Genomic DNA, 22,971 nt, shown 5'->3' with positions numbered 1-22,971 from the left:
TCCTGACATTAACAAGACATTAGCTCTCAAGATGAGGTAATGATCTTGGTACCTGGAAGGCATTTCTCAGCAGCTCCTATGCTGCAGATACAGTTTTGAGTGATTTCAATAAAGATAAGTCTATAAGACATAAAAAACATGTGGTCCAGGAATACTTTGATTTACTGAGCATTTATGATGCACCAATCACTAAATGTTCCCACACATGTAAACAAATATATAAAATGTAACCTCCAAAGTAAATAGCATTATTTTTCACATTTTTAGAAATGAAAAGTCACAAATTTCAAGAGTATGCACAACTGGTTTCTGTTGCTAATAACACAACTCTACAGACTGAATAAGTTATTAAGGAAAGGAAAGTTATTTTGACTTAATTTTGGAGATACAAGTTGAGCTGGCTCTGGTGTTGACCTTTCTTTTGCTGGGAGAGTCCTAAGGAAGCATAGGACATGGTATAATGAGAGAAGAGGGCAGGAGAGAGATGGAGAGAGGGAGGAGGAGGAAAGGAAGAAGTGTGGGAGGGAGAGAGATAGAGATAGATAGAATAGAAAAGTCTTCTGGCCTTTCTCCTTACAGAGCAATAGGATGCAGCCATGGGAGTACTGCCTTGATGACCAGTCCTGATAGCTTCTGAACGGCCTAACCACTTGATGATCTGATTCTGATCACCTCTGAAAAGCCTTACTGGGATTAAGTGTCTGCATGAGTTTTGAGGATACAGTCATATTCAACTCTTCACAGACTAGTTCAAAATGGCCACCTTTTCATTTACCAAAAATAGAGTCCTAAATTCTAGCTATATATTGACTCCACAGCCACTTTTTAAAAACGATTCTCTCTGTTAGAGAATTCTCACCTCTCTCTGTCTTCGTTTCTCTTCGAAACAAGAAACCTCATGATTATTATCAAATTATACAGTAATTCTCTCATATATTCTACTAATAAGAAAAAAACTTATGTTAAAGAAATTTTGTGGAAGTTTGTAATTAAAGATGATTAAACTTTATTAAGTATTAAGTGTTAAAGGAATCTCCTATGGAAGAGTTAACTTATTAAAGTAACTTCCTACGATATTTCACATCAAAATAAGAACTACTAGTGAAAAGCAAGATTAAATTGTGATCTCTCTATTTAAATAATATTGTTCACTTGCAACGATAGTACATTTACCCCTGTACAAGACAATATTGTATAGGGTAAAAGAAGTGGACCCTTGAGGAGTCTGCTGTATTTTTAACTACCTGGTACCAATCTGGGACTTGAAGCAAAACCAACTGGGTAATTAACACATAATGAAATAAGACTCTAGTGTCAAGATCAGCTCATCTTCAGCATCCAGTATATGTGGAGAATCTCCTTTGCATTGGAACACTGAAGAACTTGTATATGCACCATATAAGCAAGGTTCAACCAGTTTACCTCTCAAAGTGTATGAATGCCATATATCCCTCCTAGAACACGGTAAGGCAGTCTGCACTTTGAGATGCTGTTACATTTTGAGAGAAGCTCCCATACGGCAGTTTCTTGTCACCTCTCTGAATCCAAGGGACATAGGCTTTTCATTTTGTTCCATCTTTCCTGCAGAGCATAACTGCAGGATATAGAATGGCTGTAGCATTGGAATGCCTCCCTCCACCACAGGGTTCCCGACATTCCTGACACATATCATCTGGTCTATTCTGGTGAAATTCTCTGAGACCTGGGAACTAACATGATGTTTTACTTTTATTTTATATTTTTTACGTGCATGTGTGTCTACGTACCACTTGTATGACAGGTGCATATAGAGGCTGGAAGCGTGTGCCCATTCTCCTAGGACTGAAGGTAAAGACAGCTATGAACCACTATAAGTGTGGTGGAAATAAAACCTGAGTGCTCTGAAAAAAATATCCAATGTTGTTAACCATTGAGCCATTTCGCCAGCCTCAAAACCTTGTTAATACATCCTTGGTCATCTGTGTTATGGCATAAACAAGATCTAAAATGATGTGTTTCCAGGCAAATTTGTCGACTTGCTTAACACTACTTTCAAGAGAGATTAATTACCACTTCAATCAACATATTTTGAACATTAGGTATTATCAAACTTTTGTCAACCGACAGATTTATAATTTTCTACATTTGTTATTTGTTAGAAAACATAAAATAATAGATGTGATTGCTTCAGATAATATATGGAATTACAGTTTTCTTAATAGTAATTGGATTTTTGTCTAATAACATGATCATGTGTAGGTTTAAATATTCAGTCTGATATGTGTGTTAAAAGTGTAAGCTACTAGAGCCAGAAATACCGAATCATTACAAATTTTATCTTGTTTTAAATATTGATAAGATAAATGTAATGAAAAATGTCATCTTAAACTTCTTTCCTCTTTCTCACATTTTTTATTTTATTACCTTATTTTTTTGGCTTTTATATGCTTAACAAATATTTTCTCTCTAAGATCTCCAATTTAAACATTTTTAAGAATTTAAGAGTGTTAATTATATTTCCATTGCTATGCAGGCAGTCCTTCATTTTAAAAAAAAATCTGATTTTATTGGATACATTTTAGTTACATTGCGAATGTTATCTCCCCTTTCCCGGATTCCCTTCAATATCCCCTATCTCATACACCCTCTCCCTGATTCTATGAGGGTGTTCACCCCCACCCACTCCCACCTCCCTGCCCTGACATTCCCCTACACTGCAGCACCTAGCCTTGGCTGGACCAAGGGCTTCTCCTCACATTAATGCCCAACAAGGCCATCCTCTGCTACATGTGCAGCTGGAGCCATGGGTCCCTCCATATGTACTCTTTGGATAGTGGTTTAATCCCTGGGAGCTCTGGTTGGTTGGTATTGTTGTTCTTATGGGATTACAAACCCTTTCAACTCCTTCAATTCTTTCTCTAACTCCTACATCGGGGACCCTGTTCTCAGCTCTATGGTTGACTGCGAGCATCTGCCTATAAATTTGTATTTGTATTTGCCTCTGTATTTGTCTGAATGGCCATTCAGGAGACAGCTATATCAGGCTCCCATCAGCATGCACTTCTGGGCATCAGCAATACTATTTGTGTTTGGTGGCTGAATATGGGCTGGATCCCCAGGTGGGGCAGTCTCTAGATGGCTTTCCCTTCAGTTTCTGCTCCAAGATTTGTCTCCATATTTCCTCCTGAGAATATTTTTGTTCCCCTTTAAAAGAAAGACTGAACCATCCACACTTTGGTCTTTCTTCTTCTTGAGCTTCATGTAGTCTGTGAATTGTATCTTGGGTAATCTGAGCATTTAGGATAATATCCACTTATCAGTGAGTATATACTGTGAGTGTTCTTTTGTGACTGGGTTACCACACTCTGAATGATATCTTCTAGTTCCATCCATTTGACTAAGAATTTCATGAAGTCATTATTTTTAATAGCTGAGTAATACTTCATTGTGTAAATGTACCACATTTTCTGTATCCATTCCTCTGTTGAAGGACATCTGGGTTCTTTCCAGCTCCTAGCTATTACAAATAAGGCTTCTATGAACATAGTAGAGCATGTGTCCTTAATTATATGTTGGATCATATATTAGGTATATTCTTAGGAGTGGTATACCTGGGTCTTCAGTTACTAATATGTCCAATTTCCTGAGGAACCACCAGACTGATTTCCAGAGTGGTTGTACCAGTTTGCAATCCCACCAACAATGGAAGAGTGTTCCTCTTTCCCCAAATCCTAGCCAGCACCTACTGTCACCTGAATTTTTGATCTTAGCCATTCTGACTATTATGAGGTGGAATCTCAGGGTTGTTTTCATTTGCATTTCCCTAAAGACTAGAAATGTTGAACATTTCTTTAGATACTTCTCAGCCATTCAGTATTCCTCAGTTGATAATGTTTTGTTTAACTCTGTACCCTATTTTTAATAGGGTTATTTGATTCTCTGGAGTCTACTTTCTTGAGTTCTTTGTATATATTGGAATATATATATATACTAGCCCTCTGTCAGATGTAGGATTGGTAAAGATCTTTTCCCAATCTGTTGGTTGTTGTGCTGTGCTAATGACAGTGTCTTTTGGCTTACAGAAGCGTTTGTCGATTCTTGATCTTGGAGCATAAGCCATTGGTGTTCTGTTCAGGAAATTTCCCCCTGTGCCTATGTGTTCCAATGTCTTCCCCACTTTCTCTTCTATTAGTTTGAGTGTACCTGGTTTTATGTGGAGATCTTTGATCCATTTGAATTTCAGCTTTGTACAGGGAGATTGTATGGATCAATTTGCATTCTTCTACATGCTGACCCCCAGTTGGACCAGCACCATTTGGTGAAAATGTTAATCTTTTTTCCACTGGTTGGTTTTAGCTCTTTTGTCAAATATCAAGTGACCATAGGTGTGTGGGTTCATTTCTGGGTCTTCGATTCTGTTCTGTTGATCTACCTGACTGTCTCTGTACCAGTACCATGCGGTTTTGTTTTTGTTTTCTTACCACTATTCCTCTGTAATACAGCTTGAGGTAAGGGATGGTAATTTCCCCAGAAGTTCTTTTATTGTTGAGAATAGTTTTAGCAATCCTGAGATTTTTGTTAGTTCAAATGAATTTGCAAATTGCTTTTACCAACTCTATGAATAATTGAGTTGGAACTTTGATGGGATTATATTGAATCTGTAGATTGCTTTTGGCAAGATGGCTGTTTTTACTATATTAATGGTGCCAATCCATGAGCATGGGAGATCTTTCCATCTTCTGAGATCTTCCTCAATTTCCTTCTTTAGAGGTTTGAAGTTCTTGACATACAGGTCCTTCACTTGCTTAGTTAGAGTCACACCAAGGTATTTCATATTGTTTGTGACTATTGTGAAGGTTATCTTTTCCCTAATTTCTTTCTCAGCATGTTTATCCTTTGAGTACAGAAAGGCTACTGATTTGTTTGAGGTAATTTTATATCCAGCCACTTTGCTGAAGTTGTTTGTCAAATTTAGGAGTTCATTGGTGAAAATTTTGGGGTCACTTAAGTATGCATGCGTATATGTAGGCAGAACACTGTGTACATAATAAATAAATACATCCTTAAATAAACTTATCTTTCTAAAAATAATTTTAAAAGGGTACCAAATATTTACTCTCAATAAACTTTCATTATACAATGCCACATGCTTAACTATAGTTACCAGGTTGAACATCAAATTTCTAGACTTACTCATTCTGTGTAAATGTAACATTGTACTGTTTGAACTTTATCTTTTGTATCTTTTCTAGCTGTCTCCTAACAATATTACTGCTACTGCTTGTTTCTATGCATTCAACTCTGTATGTGTGTGTGTCTCCATAGTGTATAAGATTACATATATAGGGAGGTAGTTATCCCACCTTAAATTCTTTTTATTTATGTCCAGATTAGAATATGATAATTCTTTCATTCTTTTGTTTTGTGAAACTGGGTATCAAAGGACCCCATATATGTTATGAAAATACACTCGCATAGAGATAGACTAACTAATCTCCAATTAATTCTTCACATTCTTATTTTCCATAGTAGCCTCACCATTTGATATTTCCACTAGAACTACACAAGGTTTTAGATTTCTTTTACTTTTTATTTCATGTGTTTTTGTGTGTGTGCACAGGTGCATGTATAAGTAAAAGCCAGAAATCAACTTTGGGTATTGTTCCTTAGGAACTATCCACATTTATATATTCTCTCACTGGCTTGGGATTCACTCAGCATGGTAGCTTATGTATATGTGTGTGTGTGTGTGTGTGTGTGTGTGTGTGTGTGTGTGTGTGTGTTTACAGTCCAATAGTTGCCCCCTCCTTGTCCACTCTCCCAGAGTTCCTCATTCAATTCCCCCTCCCTGTCTCCAAGAGGATGCATTCCCTCCTGCCAGGCCTCCTCCCTCTTGGGGCCTCAAATCTCTTAAGGGTTAGGCAAGTCTGCTCCCACTGGGACCAGACCAGGCAGTCCTCCACTGTTTATGTGTCAGTAGCCTAGGACGAGCTCATGTATACTGCCTGGATGGTGGCTCACATATTGGCTATTCTTGTCTCACCGTAGAACAGCACCTTATTTTTATCATTAAGTGGGGGGGTGTGGTTCCCTAAAGTTCTTTGAGGTCATTCTCCATTCTCTTTTTTTCTTGCATCTCACTTTCCCACTGGGAACTAAACCCAGGGCTTCCGCATGGAAGTCATGAACACTACCACCAGCTGTGCACCAACCCACCCATAGTTTAAAGATCCTGGTGTTTGGTTGGTTTGCAACATCATTTGTGTGCATCCTCAGGTTAGTCCCAGATCCTTCGTTCGTAGTTACTGGCCTGTGATCAGGGGCTACAGGACTCATCCTGATTCCTACACAAATTCTACTGTGTTACATCACCCCTTTAGCATGCTGAGACCAAATGGGCACTGCATAGAATCAAGGCCTTGAATCGTGTTTCACAGGACTCTGCCCGGTGCTGAGACAGGCTTGAACTTCCTCTAGACACCAGACTAAGAAGAACAGCACTGCCAGAGGTTATAGATGAATAATGGGAGCAATTCCTTGGAGATCGAGTTCAGTAATATACAGGGCTATATTTTAATCTTATGGCCATAGGAACCTAGACAGTATGGAGAGTGATTGTGTTTCTCACTCACACCAGGACTGGAAATGAAGCAGCCAAAAACTTGAGTCTGCTCTAATACCAAACAGGTCTAGAAGTTCCTTCAGTGTGCTCTTGTCTATACCTGGGGCTTTCAGATTTTGCCTGGAACTGGATCTCAAGCAGGAAGACTCATATTCTCTGTTCTTTTGCTAAAGGTTGGGAGAGCCTGTCATTTGTCTGCATAGTTAGTGCAGTTCTAGATGCTCAGCCTGCAGGTAAAGGTTGGGAGTAGAAGTTACAGGCTCTGTTTGCCACTGGAAAACAACATTGGGGATCTGATGCTGTGTTTCAGTTCTACATACTGAACTTAACTCCTTTTTCCCTCCCCAACAAACAAGAGGCTGATATGGGCAACTCCTTCCTGCCTGTCTTCTTCAGTGTGTACCTTCCTGTTCGGATGCTAAACCAAGCATATCACTTGGTTTGCCTGACTCCTGTGAAGTCATTTTTTATTAGATATTTTACATATTTACATTTCAAATGTTATCCCTTTTTCTGGTTCCCACCCAGAAACCCCCACCCCTTTCCCTCCCTCTGCTTCCCCCTACTCTTTTTTTTTTTTTTTTTTTTTTTTTTTTTTTGGTGTGTTGAGTTATGCTGGACTTGCTGTGGTGAGAGAACTGGGTTCTGATGAGGCCAAGTAGCCTTGGTTTCTGTTGCTTAGGTTTGTTTTCTTGCCTCTTGACATTTGTTTATCTCTGGTGTTAGTTGGCCTTAGTGTATCTGACTGGAGTTTGTCCTTCCTGTGGGCCTTGGAGCCTGTGATCTTAGGTGTGTCGGCACTCCTGAGAGACCAGTTCTCTCTGGGAGGGATTTGGGTGTGGAGAACTGTGTAACAGCTTCTGGGAACTGATGGATATTGGAAAACCCCTGTCCCCTGCAGCTTTACAGTTTCTGTGCCCAGTGAACTCCCGGAAGGTCCCTCTTTGGACAGTTATTGGAGCAATAGTGGTGCAAATTGCTGAGTCTATATGGAAATTTTCCTTGGAGAATCTTATGTATATGACTGCACTCCTATTTCTGGGCTATCCATCCTGTCCCATTGGTTAATATTTCTATCACTTTACTCTTAACCTACCTATGTCCTTTAAATCGTAGATAGATTTATAAAAGACAATATAAAATTATCTTTTAAAAGAACTTATGGGAATCCCTTCCATTTTAGGTGTACAATTACTCTTACCATGCAAAAAGGTGTTTACTTTCATCAGTATCATTTACTCAGAGCCCTTTCATCGTCTGTAAAAGAAGCCCTTGATACATCATCAGTCATCTGTCTTCCTGACAATCAATCACCCTCAACATTGAAATAATTACTTAGCTGCCTAATAGCTCTAATTATTTCTATATTTCGGTTCTTTTAGGTGAATGGAATCATTCGATATGTTGCCATTAATAGCTAGCTTCTTTCACTTTTGATACTCTCTCAACATTTGGGTTATAGAGCATGTCAGTGGCTCATTTTATTTTATTTTTATTTTAAATTAAAATTAGCAATATTTTCTGATTTTAGTTTCTCATTTCCAAGCTCCTCCCAGGTCTTTCCCGCTCACCCAACTCCATGCCTTGTGTCCCTCCCCCCAGCAAAAAAAAAAAAAAAAAAAAAAGTTCACCAGTGTAATACAATTCCAGGTGAACAAAAAAAGCATAGTTTCATGGAAACCCAAAGGGCACCTGTCATTTCTTCTAAGCAGATGGGTTCTAGATAGGCTGCTTGCACTTGCTTAAGGGCCTAGGGAGGGATCTGGCCTGGTCTGATTCATACAGATAGTATAAAGGTAATTAGAGCCATTATATACCTCTGGTCCTGGTACAACTTGGGGGAGCTTCAGGCTATACAGATAACGTAAGGGTCATCAAGACTATTATATATCTCTGGTCCTAGTTTTGGGAGCTTGAGGAGCCCCTGATCATAAAGGTAATCTACATTGCTACTGCCTCAGGTCCTGGTTGTAGAAGCTTGGTATGTCATAACCCCAGGGACAATACAGCCCACCAGTCTGTTAATCAACTCCACTTTCTAGCCTTTTGGAGAAAAGAACTGGTTTACCACCATTCCTTTAAGGGCTCAACCCTGTGTTCTTAACATTCCTGGTTTCTCTGGACATCTGGAGTCACAAGAACCTACGTTCTGTGTTCCCAACAGAAGATGATGAGTACCGACACACCAAATCCCGATACCTTGCCCTTAACACTATTGTCTAGAACCACTCTTTGTCCCCAAATCTTTATTACTTAGGGTTATCCAGAGAAGTGGAGCACAGGGAAGATATTTGTAGTTTATTAAAAGGAACTGGCTCATGTTTTTTTTTTTTTTTTTTTTTTTTTTTTTTTTTTTTTTTTTTAATGAAGGATCAGATATTCCACCATCTGCACTCTATAAGCAGGTGCTCTATGGAAACTGGTGTTCTGAAAACTGAAAGGTCAGGTGTTAGCACCAGTAAAGGGCAAATGAACTAGATCGGCAGTCAGGCAATGAAAATAAATTATCCATCAGTTTTTGTTTTGTTCAGTCTACGGAGAGACGGGAAGATACCTACTCACAAGGAGGAAGGCAATCTGTTGCATTCTCTGTCCATTTGAGTACCAAGAACAGCTAGAAATACTCTTACACACACACACTATTACTTAAAATAGATTTTCTATTTCTCGTCTGGTATTGCTTTCTGCTTATGCCTTTTGGAATTGTCCTATACCACTTGTATTTTGTACTCAAACTTTTCTTTATTATTTCAGTTTAGTTAACATTGAAATATGTTTAATTTGATTATTTACTTGTCCATATATTTAGAGTCTTTTTTAAATTCTTTGAGAAATGTGCTCATGTTTTGATCATATTCACTCTTCTCCCCAAATTTTTCCATATCTACCCCCTTCCATATTTACTGTAACTGGACTTTTTGTTGTTGTCATTAAACCAATCAAGTCCAATTTCTACTTTTCATATGTTCTTGACAATCCTATAGAGCATGGTTGACTTACCAAGGGGTACATTCTTAAAGAGAACTGGCTTTCCATCTCCCAGAAGCTAACAATTGTCGTAGCTCTTCAGCTAGGTGTGGGACCTTAAGAAGAAATTCCCACTGCACGGTGAGATTTGATCTCTATTAAGTTGCACAAGTCTTTTGTATGCTGTGATTCCGCATGTGTCTTGCTATATCCGGAAGACACCATTTCTTGTATTATTCTACCACCTATGCCTCTTATACCCTTTCTGCTCACTATTCCACAGCAATTCTTCAGCTTTTCGAGGAGAGGGTGCAGCATATACATTCTATTTAGGGCTGAAAATTCTGCATACTCTTAGTTTCTATGCCTTGGCTAGTTGTGGGTCCTTTGTGTTAATCACCATCTACTGCAAATAGAAGCTTCTATGATGAGGGGTTGGACATGCAATAATCTATATGTATAATGCTAAATCAGTCGTTGTTGTTATAACGGTATGCTTATTTAGCAGAATAATAGTGGTAGGTGATAGGTTATAAGAACCTATAACCTATCAAACCATAGCTTTAATCTATGGAGTGGGACTTAAATCCAATCACATGTAGTTGGTTATTCCCACAGTGTTTGTGCCACTAATGTGCTGTTGGGTATGTCTTTTCAGGTTGGTTATTATTGTAGATCGCAAGGTTCACAGCAGAGTAAGATTTATGATTATTCTTTTCCTCTGATAACATGCATAGCCCTTCCCAGCATTCTGAAAGTTAGTCCATAGAGATAAAGCTTCAAAGTCAGTACCAGTTTGATGTCATTATGTTCTATGACTCAAGTATGTGTCATCTTCAGCAATAAATTCTTATTGTCAGGTTCTGAAGGGTAGCCAATAGTATTTGCAAAAACTTATAGTATTCAAGGTTTCTGTGTGACCTCACTGGCCAACAACTCCAAAAGAAATAACCCATTCCAAGCTTTTTATTTGTTAGCCTATGTTATCTAGTTGGAACAATGTTGCCCCATTAGGTGATAAGGACAATGAGACTCTAGTCTCTTAATGGAGTGAGAGAAGGCTTTCTTCATTTCCATTAGCATTTTTATTTCTGGGATTTCCTTAGAGATCTTGAGTTCCAACTGTATAAACATTACCTGTTAGTTCACGTGTTTCATCTCTTTATATTTGAATACGTGAAATCTTAATTATTTTCTTAAAGTAACTCTACTTGGCATTTTAAATTATTATTTATTTTATTTATATGACTTGCCATTACCACAATCCTCACAGGCACATCATTATACTTTCTACTGACTCAGTTTTTCTACCACTGTCCTCTTGGTTTTTACCTCCCTCCTTTGCTGGTCCCTTTTATCCTTTCTGTTTTCTTTCTTTCTTTCTGTTCGTTTTAGAAACAGAGGTTTGTATTGTTGTTTTGATCCACACGGGGAATTTCACATTATTTGGCAGAGCAGCTAATCAGGATTGAGCGTGCAGCAGGGAGAACTGAGACCTTCAGAAACCAGAGGAACGAGGGGGGGCTGCAGGTGTCGGGGGATCACATCTGGCTTGCCTCAGTTTCCCCACTGGGCACAGGAAGGTGAAGTCTGAGGGTCTTGGGACCCTCAAAATTTTAGTTCCTCAAAATGCCTGTAGTATTTTAAAGCCTGGTGTACTCCAATACTTTGGGTGGGTGGGGAGCAAACAAAACACAAAACAATTTCCACGGGTTCACACCACAAACTGACATGAAAGAGATGAAGAAACTAGAACCGGCTCCTTGGGGCCAGCCTCGCCCAGAGCCCACTAGAAAATCACAGCCTCGCTATCCCACAGAGGACACCCATGTTCCCTGCCTGGGTAAGTCCTGAGAAGGAAGCAAGGAGGGAGCATAGATAGCACAGACCTGTCATCCCAGCCCTAGGGAACCTGAGGCAGGAGGATTGCAGTGAGTACCAGGCCAGAGAGAGATGCAAAGAGATGACCAGTTTCAAAACACAAAACAACACAATGAAAATCCCAAAACCCACACAGAGATGCTAATACAATTCAGGGAGTTGGCACCCCTGGGTGCTCAGTAGCCAGCTTCCTCCTGCTAGTAGGCCAGGTACTCAGGGACCTCGCCTTGGCCATCACCTCCACTGGGAGCCTCGTCAGCCGCAGAGCCCTGTGGGCAATACTTGGGGCCGTATATCTGCCGCCCCAGTCGGAAGACGTGGCTGCTCTGGTTGGCACCCTGTGTGTAACCCATCTGCAGGGACATGGAAGAGTTGTCACACTTGTCAGTGCCTAGCTTGGTGTCATAGATGTGCCTCCGGGTCCCTGGAGCCATCATGCCCACCTGGCTGGCACACTTATTGGTGCCCATCTGGAGGCTGATGGTACAGTGGCCCGTGGGAGGTAAGATGTGGTTCTTGGGGTCATAGAGATGTCTCCTGGTACCATAAGCTCTCATGACAGACTGGCTGGCACATTTCCTGGTGCCCATCTGCAGCCCGATGACAACTGCTTTCATATCACATATACTATTGCCTTTGCTCCTTCCAACCTTCTTCCAATTTTATATGCCTTCCTCCCTTCTCAAAATCTCCTTTCTACTTTCATGTCTTGAACACATGTGTACATACATATATACATATTACATAAGTACATATATATTAGTACGTGTAATCTAAAATCTATATATAAGAGATACTTAAAGCAAATTAATAATTATCTCTTGCTCCAACCAGCCATATTCCTGTGTCATAATTTTATTTTTCTTTATAGTTTATAAAATTCTATTGTGTATATATTCACCACATTTTCTTTATTTATTCATGTGTTAATATACCTCTAGAGTAGTTCTATTTTTTGGCTACTCTGAATAGTCTATTAGTAAACATGAATACGCAAGTACCTCTGGGTATGTGCCAAGTAGTGGTATAGCTGACTCATCTTTCCTTAGTTTTGGGGGTTTGTTTATTTTTTGAGATACTTCCACACTCTTTTCCACCATAAGTACATCAGTTACATTCCCACTAACAAAATGTGAGGGCTTCTCTTTTCCTACATAATGACTATTTTTATTGTTTGTTTTGTGAGACAGGATCTATGTAGGCAGCACTAGCTGGCATGAAACTCTGTATGTCAGCATGGACTTGAACTCAGAGATCTGTCTACTTCTGCCTCTCCAGTGCTGGAATGAAAGGTATAAGCCACCATGCTTGGCCTCAGTTCAGTTTTAGTTTCTTTTTCCTAATGAATAAGCATGTTAAATGTGTTATGGATATTTTTTGAGTGTTTGTATTCCTTTCTTTGGAAGCTACTCCAATTTGTTAGAATATTTATTCATGGACTAACATTTTTATTAAACATTTTAAAAAATTAATCTTATTTCTGAGGCTAGAGAAATGCCTCAGCAGCTAAGAGCACGTACTACTCTTGCTGAAGACACAGGTTTGGTTTTCACCAATCACATGTCAGTTCACAACTATCTAACTATAATCCCAGGGACTCAGTCACCTTCTTCTGTACCCTGAAGGCTCTAGGCAGACACACAGTGCTCATTTATTCATACGTGCAGAACATTCAGACAGATAAAATAAAAACAAATACATCCAACAAAACCTGTTTGTTTTAAAATTATGTATATGTGTGTGTATGTACAAGTAAACATAATGTCCTACAGATGCCAGAGGAGGGCTTCAGGTCCCATAGATCTGGAGTTAAAAGCAAATGCTAGCAACATGGCATATATGCTGAGAACTGAACTTAGTACTCTTCAAGAGCAATATAGTCTTAACTGATGAATCAAGTTGCATGCTCCAAGATACAGTTTTGTCTTGTTTTCTTGGTGTTTTGTTGTATGGTTGTTGTTTGTTTTTCCTTTTTATTGAAAATAGATTCTCTTCTTACACAATAGATCCTGATTACAGTTTCCCCTCCCTCTATGTCTCTAGTTCCTTCCCACTTCCCTCCCATCTGTCTCTCAGTGGGTGGAAAAAAAACAGACTTCTAAATGGATAGCAAAACACAGCAAAATAAAGTCTAATAAGATAGACCAAAAACCAACACATCGAAGTTGAATAAGGCAACCCAACAGAAGGAAAGGAACCCAAGAGAATGCAGCAACATTTTTAGAGTTCTTTATAGGTTTTAAAATATCAATCCCCTGTCAGAGATATATAGTTGGAAAGATTTTTTGTTCATCCTGTATGCTGTATATTCCTTTATTATTAATTTTGCTTTACAGAAGCATTTTATTCTCATCCAATCCTCTTTTGTCTATTTGGGGTTATTTCCCACACAGTTGAAAGTCTCTGCTTCTGTTCATATTTAACAAGTGTTCTGCCAATATTTCCTTTTCTCAAAGCAGTTTCAACAGCACTGGTCTTGCATAGAGATAGCTGACTTCTTGCTTTCCTATTATTCTCTTTTATTTATTTCTGTTGTTTTTTTATTTCTCCACTAAAGATTTTGAGCATTATATTGAGTAAGAGTGGGATTCTTTATCTTGTTCATGATTTTCGAAGAAATGCATTTTGTTTTTCTCTAATTTGTATAGTGTTTGCTATAGGCTTGCTAAATAAAAGTAATTGTTATGTTGAAAGTATATCTATCCCTTTGAAACTTATATCATGAAGGAGTAAAGTACGTTGTCAAGGACTTGTTCTGCATCTATGGAGATGACCATATGCTTTGTGCCTGATGCTTTGTGCTCAGGATTGTTGTTTTTGCTAAGACTATAAGATCCATTGTTAGACTATTTATGTGAGACCCATCTGATATTTTTGAATGGACACAGAGTTACAATCTCTCTTCTTGGGAACTGCCTTAGCTATTTCTCAGATGTTGTAGTAAGCTGATATTTGATTTTCCTTTGGTTCTAGGGATTTTTAAAATGTACTCTCTGATTTCTTCAATGAGTTGCAGGTCATCCAAGAATGCATTATTTGATCCTTATGTATTTGTGTCATTTCTTTAATTTATCTTGCAATTGACTTGATAAAATACACAAGTTTTGATCATGTTTGTATTTAAGATATGCTGTCCTAGCGTGCAATTTATTTTAGAGTGAGATCTATTTTAGAGATGGTTCGAAGAGTTTCTAAGAGATGAATATTTTCTGTTAAGTCCATTTGATCTATTATATAATTTAACCCTATAATTTAAAATATATACATATATATACACATATGTGCATATATTCCATTTATATATATTAATATATTTCAATAGCAGTCTTATTACAGGAACAACACAGAAGACAAACAACATTAAAACATGTACTTGAATGTAGAACAACTCAGAAAAGTATAATGAATGGATGGAATCTACTGTGTGATAAAAATGTTACAAACACCATTTAATTGACGTCAACAAGAAATTTACTTACTTTTAAAAATCCAAATACAGCATTGTCCATAAATTTTTAACAGGTTTATTTATAATTGTTATAAAGTTGAGTTCTTGAAATGTGGTCACTGAAACATTTTGCTTACATTAATGCTTTACATCTTGCATTTATATTGAAAATTCACGCACAAATGAACGCGGAGAAACTGCCAATACCCGATTCTGTCCCCTGTGTTTCCACTCGAAATCATATACTTGGGGACCTTTGACCCCATGGAAAAAATATCTAGCATTCAGAACTACTGATAACAGGAAGAAGAGGAAAATTTTTATTATAAAGTGTGTCCCCTCATAGTGGACTTCTTAAGCACGTTCTCTGCGTATACGGCACACTAACTGGATATCTTTTGGCATAACTCTTACACGTTTGGCACGGATAGCACACAGGTTGGTATCTTCAAAAAGGCCAACCAGACAGGCCTCACTTGCCTCCTGCAAAGCACCAATGGCTGCGCTCTGGAAGCGCAGATCTGTTTTGAAGTCCTGAGCAATTTCTCGCACCAGAGCTGAAAGGGGAGCTTGCAAATCAGAAGTTCGGTGGACTTCCGATAGCGTCTGATTTCGCTAAGTGCCACAGTGCCAGGCCTGTAACGATGAGGTTTCTTCACCCCTCCAGCAGAGGGCGCACTCTTGAGAGCGGCTTTTTGTAGCCAGTTGTTTCCTGGGTGCTTTACCACACCTGTGGATTTTCAGGCAGTCTGCTTTGTACAAGTCATGGTATGGGCACCTCCTTACTTCCTCTTCGGCTGGAGAGACGATGCGCTGGCTTAGAGAGCGGCTGTGGCACAGCAAAGGCTGCGAACACAATTCTTAACCATGGTTTCTTAATTGAATTTTAGTCTGCAAGCCCCATCTAAAGATGGAAATGGGGATTTGAAATTACAATCACCGACTTTTATTGTACCAGGTCCTCTCACACTTTATGTGCTTTGGTGTTGGTTTTATGAAATTGGGAGCTTCAATATTTTCTGTGTATGTATTTATAATTGTATATTTTATGCATTAATTATCCCTTTTATTTATACATAGTACCTTTATTGATCTCCTCTGACAAATTTGACATTGATACCAGATATCACACTGGCAACACGAGCTTGTTTTGATCTTCCCTTTGCATGACAGATGTCCATTCTTTCACCCTCCATCAGTGGGTCTCTTTGCTATTGCCACCCATTTCTTGGAGACAAGAGATAGTTAATTGGACTTTGTTTACTAACTCAGTAGTTCTATTTCCTTGTTGGTATCTCATCCTTGATGGTTAAAATTTGGTGTTCTCACTCTTCATTGGTGAGTCAAGAATATTTACATATTTGGTAACTTTTTACATATATTTTCTAAGTCCAATCATTTTGTGAGTTTATTTTTCTGGTCGGTTGGATTGGTATTTTATTTCCTCTTTCTTCTATCAGTATTAGGGTTTGCTGGATTACTATGTTGGGCAACAAATTTTCTTTTAAGTGTCTTCTTTAGTGCTGGGTTGGTGATATTCTGTAGTTTACGCTTGTCTTGAAATGTTCTTAGATCTCTTTGTATTTTAAAAGATAACTTTGCTGAATATAGCAATGTTGGCTGGAAATTATTTACATCTTTTGACTTAAATTATATCAGATCACCATGGACTGAGGCCGGTGGTCTTCGATAACAAAAGCAACAGAAAGCCTACATACGCATGGAAGCTGAGCTGACTTTTGGGATTACTGATGAAGTATCTGGTGTTATTCTTCCATCTTTGCTGTAGTGAGTTTGTATTTTCCACTACAGGTTTTAACATCATGTCTTTATTTTGTATTTTTGAGATCTATATCTTGAGTATTATGTGTTTTCACACTCACTTATTGAGGAGACATAAACACATGTCTCTAAACCCTAGACTAGCACTGACTGCATGCCAAAAGTATGATTTTAAAGAAATCCAACTTCATTGGGCTTCTTTAGAGAACATGGATGAGGTGTTACTTACAAAATCATAGCTAATCCTCCAAACAGCAGAATTACTGCAAAGCCCTTCCCCTTTTGTGAATGGTGACCTCTTGGAAGTTACATTATAGAGACCCTTTTCAATTAACACTCCACTTTCTATATTGTGTGACATCTGCTTAGATTATTCTCAGCTAGTTTTGTGACATCTGCTTAGATTATTCTCAGCTAGGGAAGGGGGTAATATCTTGAGTTCCAGATGAGAAGCTATTGACCTTCCCTAGGAAATATCAGTAGCTCATTGCAATTGACCTGGCTTATACTGTTTTGTTCTTCTCTAGTTGTCATGGTTACCAGGACAAAGTCCAGGATGGCATCTATTTTTCCTGGAAGAAAAAGCACAGCATAACATGTACCATGAATAAATTCTTCTCTCATCAGGTCTGTTTGGAGTTCTAAGTATTTTTGTGATGGCAAATCTTGATTGTTGGTTTGACTACATCTGTAATTAGCTAAAAAACCCAAGTCACTGGGCATATCTGTGGGGGGATTTTTAGTTTATTAGATTACCTGAGGTCAGGAGACCCTCCCTAAATCTGGGCCACACCTTCTTGTGGCAGTCTGAATAAAGACTATAGGAGAAAGAAGCTTTTCCTCTGCCTGCTTGCCCTCACTCTCATTTCAGGGCTATTAGAGCCTACCTCTGCAGGATTCCGATGTACACTGAAATGTCTAGTCTTGTGGACTGAACACCTACTGGATTCCTAAACTTTCTGTTTAAGGGCAGCCATTGTTGGACTAGCTGGGGCACAGTCTGTAAGCAACACGAATAAGTCCCTTTAGATGCATTCCCCAGGTGCCATAAGAAAGTTTTCCTAAGCAAAAGAATTATATATGAATATGAGGAAGAAGGTTTCCAAAAGTGAGAAAACATTTGGAAATAAACCAACATCTGGTACACTAGCTAGCTTTTTGTGTGATAATTACTACTATGTAAGTATTTGGTAAAATAGGAGGAAATATTTCTACCTTCAAACTGGTTTATCTTGTATGCTTAACCTAGCCAAGACAATTTAAAAAAATTAATAGGCAGCTTGATTTAATTAACATGTAAGATGCTCTGAAAAAAAAACAAAGGCCTAAAATTGGTCATTCATAATAAAAAGGTTCTTCAAAAATATCCAAATATTAAATTATATGTTGAACTTAGTTTTTGAAATTGTTTTGCTTAGTGACCTTACTAAGCAATAGTACCCTGGAGCTTCTTGTTCTCACGTGTAACAGAATCGAACCAATCAACTTCATTTTATCTCTTTCTCACTTCTTGTATTAACTTTTCCTGATATCACCCCAGATGAGTACTAGTGATAAACCAAAGTACAGTTTCACCAATGTCCAATTTGATGAGACCCATGAGTTTATTAGGCTTGCCTACAGAGTGTGGGTCACTCCAAAACAGAGTAATCATAGAAACAAGCCTCCCCATCATGCAAGGTGATGTCATGGAAGCTGTATCACTGTGTCCTTGTTTTTTTTTTAACACAACAAAATTGCGTTGTTTATTTTTTGTTATTTGATTTCAAGAGTTTTTTACATGTTATAGAGATGTTTTCTTTGTTTTTTTCTCTTTTTTATTAGCTACTTTGTATTTACTTTTGAGATGTCCTTGTTTTAATTAACCTTTCGATCTCTACAAAGTCTACTATCTCTTAAGATCACTGCAGCTGAGGGAAGGAGCAAAGGAACAATAGCTGGAATCTTTCCCAGCTAGAGAGTTCAGAAGAGCCATTACTATTGTCATAGATGTGACTCTATCATTTATTGTTCAGCTCTGGTTGTCATGGCCACTGGAGGAAAAGTCCAAGATGGCTTCTTGTTATGAAGGAGAAAGCACCATTCAGCACCCTTAGTCTCCACGACCTCTGCTGTTTTATCTATTAATGAATACTTATAGAAATGTTCAGACTGGAGTACTAATTAGCTTTAAAATGCACAAAATAAAAAGGCCTGTTATTTCTAGCAACATAGATGGAACTGAAGACCATGTGTGAATAAATCAGAAACAAAGAGAACTAGATCACAATCTTATTCTTATAATGTACATTTTTTAAAAAAAGTAAACCTTTGATCACAGATATAAAAAATTGAATTTCTTAATTCCCTGTCCAAATTCCATTATTAATGTCATATTAGAAAGTAGATTTTCATTTTATTGTATTGTATAAGTCTTTTATTAGTACTTAAAGAATTGTGTGTGGTGTATCTTGGATATATTCACTTCTCTTCCATTTATACCCACCAACCCAGCCCTACCTACACCTTTGTGTCCTCCTTTGATACCCCTTGTCCTTTAAGCCTGTCTAGTGTTGCTTTGTGTGCGTTCCATCACTTCCTCATTTGCCAGTTCACTCTCCTAGACTGTCACTCCATTAGTGAAAAAGATCATTTTTTTAATCAGTAGATGCCATACATAGTTTATAAACAAGATGAAAGTAGTATATAACATAATGCAAAGTACACAAAGCCAACAGGCCAGACACTGGATGCTGAAAATGGCTCAGTAGGTACTACTAAAATTGTTCTGCTGCTTCAGTAGTAATAACATTGCCAGTGTGATGAATGAGCTAATCACTGGTCTAAGTACTTTGTGTGTATCGACATAATCAACATAATGAAATAATCCTTATGTCATTAATGTATAAACTCCCACATCACAGGGTTAATAAAGTTACCTAGCATTCCATAGCTATAGTGTAAACTCATGGGCTTGTGGGCTCAAGTTATTTAATTTTTTTTTATTTTTTGTATATGTATATTTTGCCTGAAAGTATGTAAATACACTACATGTATTCAGTGCGTGCAGAGGTCAGAAAAGGGCATTTGATTCCCTGAAATTGTCAGAGGCCATGCAGGTGCTGGGAACCAAACCGAGGTCCTTTGTAAAAGCAGCAAGTGCTTTTAATATTGAGCTGTATCTCAAGTCCTGAGCTTATAATCTTAAATACAATGATATGTCAATACATATGTACACTCTGAGCAATTCTTTGGACAATTCTTTTACATTTATATTTCTATATTATTAATATGCAGTAGTCATTATCTTAAACTTCCTAAAATTTCATCCACTTTCCATTATTACTTAGCATTTTGGCTTCTATTTGTATTTAGAAGGAAAATGAAAGTGGAAACTTTTCTTGGAAAAATTTTCCAGCCTTTTACTCTGAGGTAGTGTCTTTCTTTGTCTCTGAGATGAGTTTTCTGTATGCAGCAGAAATGCTGGATCCTGTTTACGTATCCAGTCTATTCATCTATGTCTTTTTTATTGGGAGAATTTAGTCCATTGATGTTGAGAGCTATTAGGAACCAATGAATGTTGCTCCCTGTGAATTTTGTTGTTAGAGGTGGAATTATGCTGTGTGTTTCTCTTCTTTTGAGTTAGTTCAGAGAAGATTACTTTCTTGCTTTTTCTAGGGTGTGATTTCCCTCCTTCTGTTGGAGTTTTCTATCCATTATCCTTTGTAGAGCTGGATTTGTGGAAAGACATTGTGTAAATTTTTTTTTGTCCTGGAATATCTTGTTTTTTCCATTTATGGTACTTGAGAGTTTCACTGGATATAGTAGCCTGGGCTGACATTTGTGTTCTCTTACGGCCTGTATGATGTTAGTCCACGATCTTCTAACTTTCATAGTCTCTGTTGAGAAGTCTGGTGTAATTCTGATTGGTCTGCCTTTATATGTTACTTGTTCTTTTTCCCTTACAGATTTTAGGATTCTTTCTTTGTTTTGTGCATTTGCTGTTTTAACTGTTATGTGTCAGGAGGAGTTTCTTTCCTGGTCCAATCTATTTGGAGTTCTGTAGGCTTCCTGTATGTTCATGGTCATCTCATTCTTAAGGGCAGGAAAGTTTTCTTCTATGATTTTGTTGAAGATATTTACTGTGCCTCTTAGTTGATATTCTTCGCTGCCTTCTACACCTATTATCCTTAGGTTTGGTATTCTCATTGTGTCCTGGATCTCTGGACATTTTGGGTTAGAATCCTTTTGGTTTTTGCATCTTAGCTGTTTTGTCTGTTTTCTATGTTGTCTTCAGCCCCTGAGATCCTCTCTTCCATCTCTTGTAGTCTGTTGGTGATGCTTGCATCTGTGACTCCTGATTTTTTTTTTTTTTTTTTTTTTTTTTTTTTTTGGTTTTCCATCACCAGGGTTGTCTCTCTCTGTGTTTTTTGTTTGTTTTGTTTCTATTTCCATTTTCAATTCTTTTGTATGTTTGGTTGTATTTTCATGTAGTATTTTGAGTGATTTTTCCTGGTTCTCCTGTAATTGTTTAAGGGAGTTATTTATGCACTTCTCCAAGATTTCCATCATCATCATGAAGTATGATTTCAAGTCTGAGTCTTGTTTTTCTGGTGTGTTTGGCAATCCACTGCTTGCTGTGGTGGGAGAGCTGGGTTCTGATGTTGCCAGGTTGTCTTGGTTTCCATTGCTTAGGTTCTTTCACTTTTCTCTTGCCATCTTGTTATCTGTGATTATAGGTGATTTTGTTGTCTCTGCGTGGAGCCTGTCTCTCCTGTGGATCCTTCTGCTTAGGATGCAAAGTGTTTCTGCCGCTCTTCCACGATCCCAGGGTCCTGTGCATGGGCAGGCTGCCTGTCTAAATGCAGCTGGGCCGGGTCTGGTCTTGGGCCGGAAGTGTGTACCCCCATCCAGTTCTGCTGCTTGAACCACGAGAGTTCTGTGCAGCTTCTACCAGGGTAGGACTTGGGCAGAAGTTGACTCACCCTTCTGCTTAGGATGGAAACCCAATGTTTTCTATGATAACTTCTGCTCCTGAGATTCTTTCTTCCATCTCTTATTTTGTTGCTGATGCCTGTGTCTATGACTCCTGATCTCTCTTCTAGGTTTTCTATCTCCAGGGTTGTCTCCCTTTGTGGTTTCTTTATTGTTTCTACTTTCATTTTCAGACCTTGGATGATTTTGTTCAATTCCTTCATCTGTTTGGTTGTGTTTTCCTGTAATTCTTTAAGGGATTTTTGTGTTTTCTCTTTAAGGGCTACTACCTGTTTTCCTATGTTGTCCTGCATTTCTTTAAGGGAGTTATGTATGTCCTAAAACTCTCTATCATCATCATGAGATGTGATTTTAAATCAGAATCTTGGTTTTTTTCGGTGTATTGGGTTATTCAGAATTTGCTGTGGTGGGAGAACTAGATTCTCATGATGCCAAGTAGCATTGGTTTCTATTGCTTATGTTCTTGCACTTGCCTCTCGCCATCTGCTTATCTCTGGTGTTAGCTGGTCTTGCTGATTCTGACAGTGGCTTGACTCTCCTGTAAGCCTGTGTGTCAGCACTCCTGGAAGGCCAGCTCCTTCCAGGCTCAGTTTGACTATGGAGAGCTGTGGCACAGGGTTAGCTCCAGGACTGAATGATCCTCTCCCAGGCTGCTCCTTGATTCCTGTGTTCTGAGGGCTCTAGGAGCCCCGCACCCCCTTGGGTCAGGAATTTGAGCAGAAGTGGTGGTCTTACATGTGCTCACAGGAGACCAGCTTTCTCCCGGCGGGATTTGGGTACAGAGAGCTGTGCCACAGGGTCAGCTCCAGGCTCCTAGCTGGAGAGTGGTTTTAATGTTTGCATTGTTTGTTCAGATTGTAGGCTTTCTTGCTTTTTAATATGTTTTGTATGAACATGCATGAGTTTTTGTCTGTAAAGCAGACATAGCATATTGAGTAGTGGTAACTATGATAATTATTCTCTTAGTGAGAATTGTATGTTTATTTAACTAAAACTTGCTTATATTCAGACTTTTTTGTCTAGGAAGTGGTAGAAAAGGCTTCACTCTAATTGCTTGTTCCCTCCTCTTTAGCTTGTGTTTAGAAGAAAATGTGTTGCGTAGTTAGTCCTCTCAGTTATAATTCAATACTTCAATGTTTTTATTTTATTTAGATTTATTCACGGTGGTTTGTGTCTGTGTGTTTGTGTGTGTGTGTGTGTGCCTGCACACATGCATACTAGTGTGCATGTATGTTCAAATGACATGACATGAGAGTAGGGGTCTGAGGACAACTTATAACTTTTGGAAGCTGATTGCTATCTTTACCATGTGAGTCTG

This window comes from Micromys minutus (assembly GCF_963924665.1).
Source record: "Micromys minutus genome assembly, chromosome: X".
Taxonomy (NCBI): Eukaryota; Metazoa; Chordata; class Mammalia; order Rodentia; family Muridae; genus Micromys; species Micromys minutus.
The sequence above is the reverse complement of the archived record's forward strand: the minus strand, read 5'-3'. Positions refer to the sequence as shown.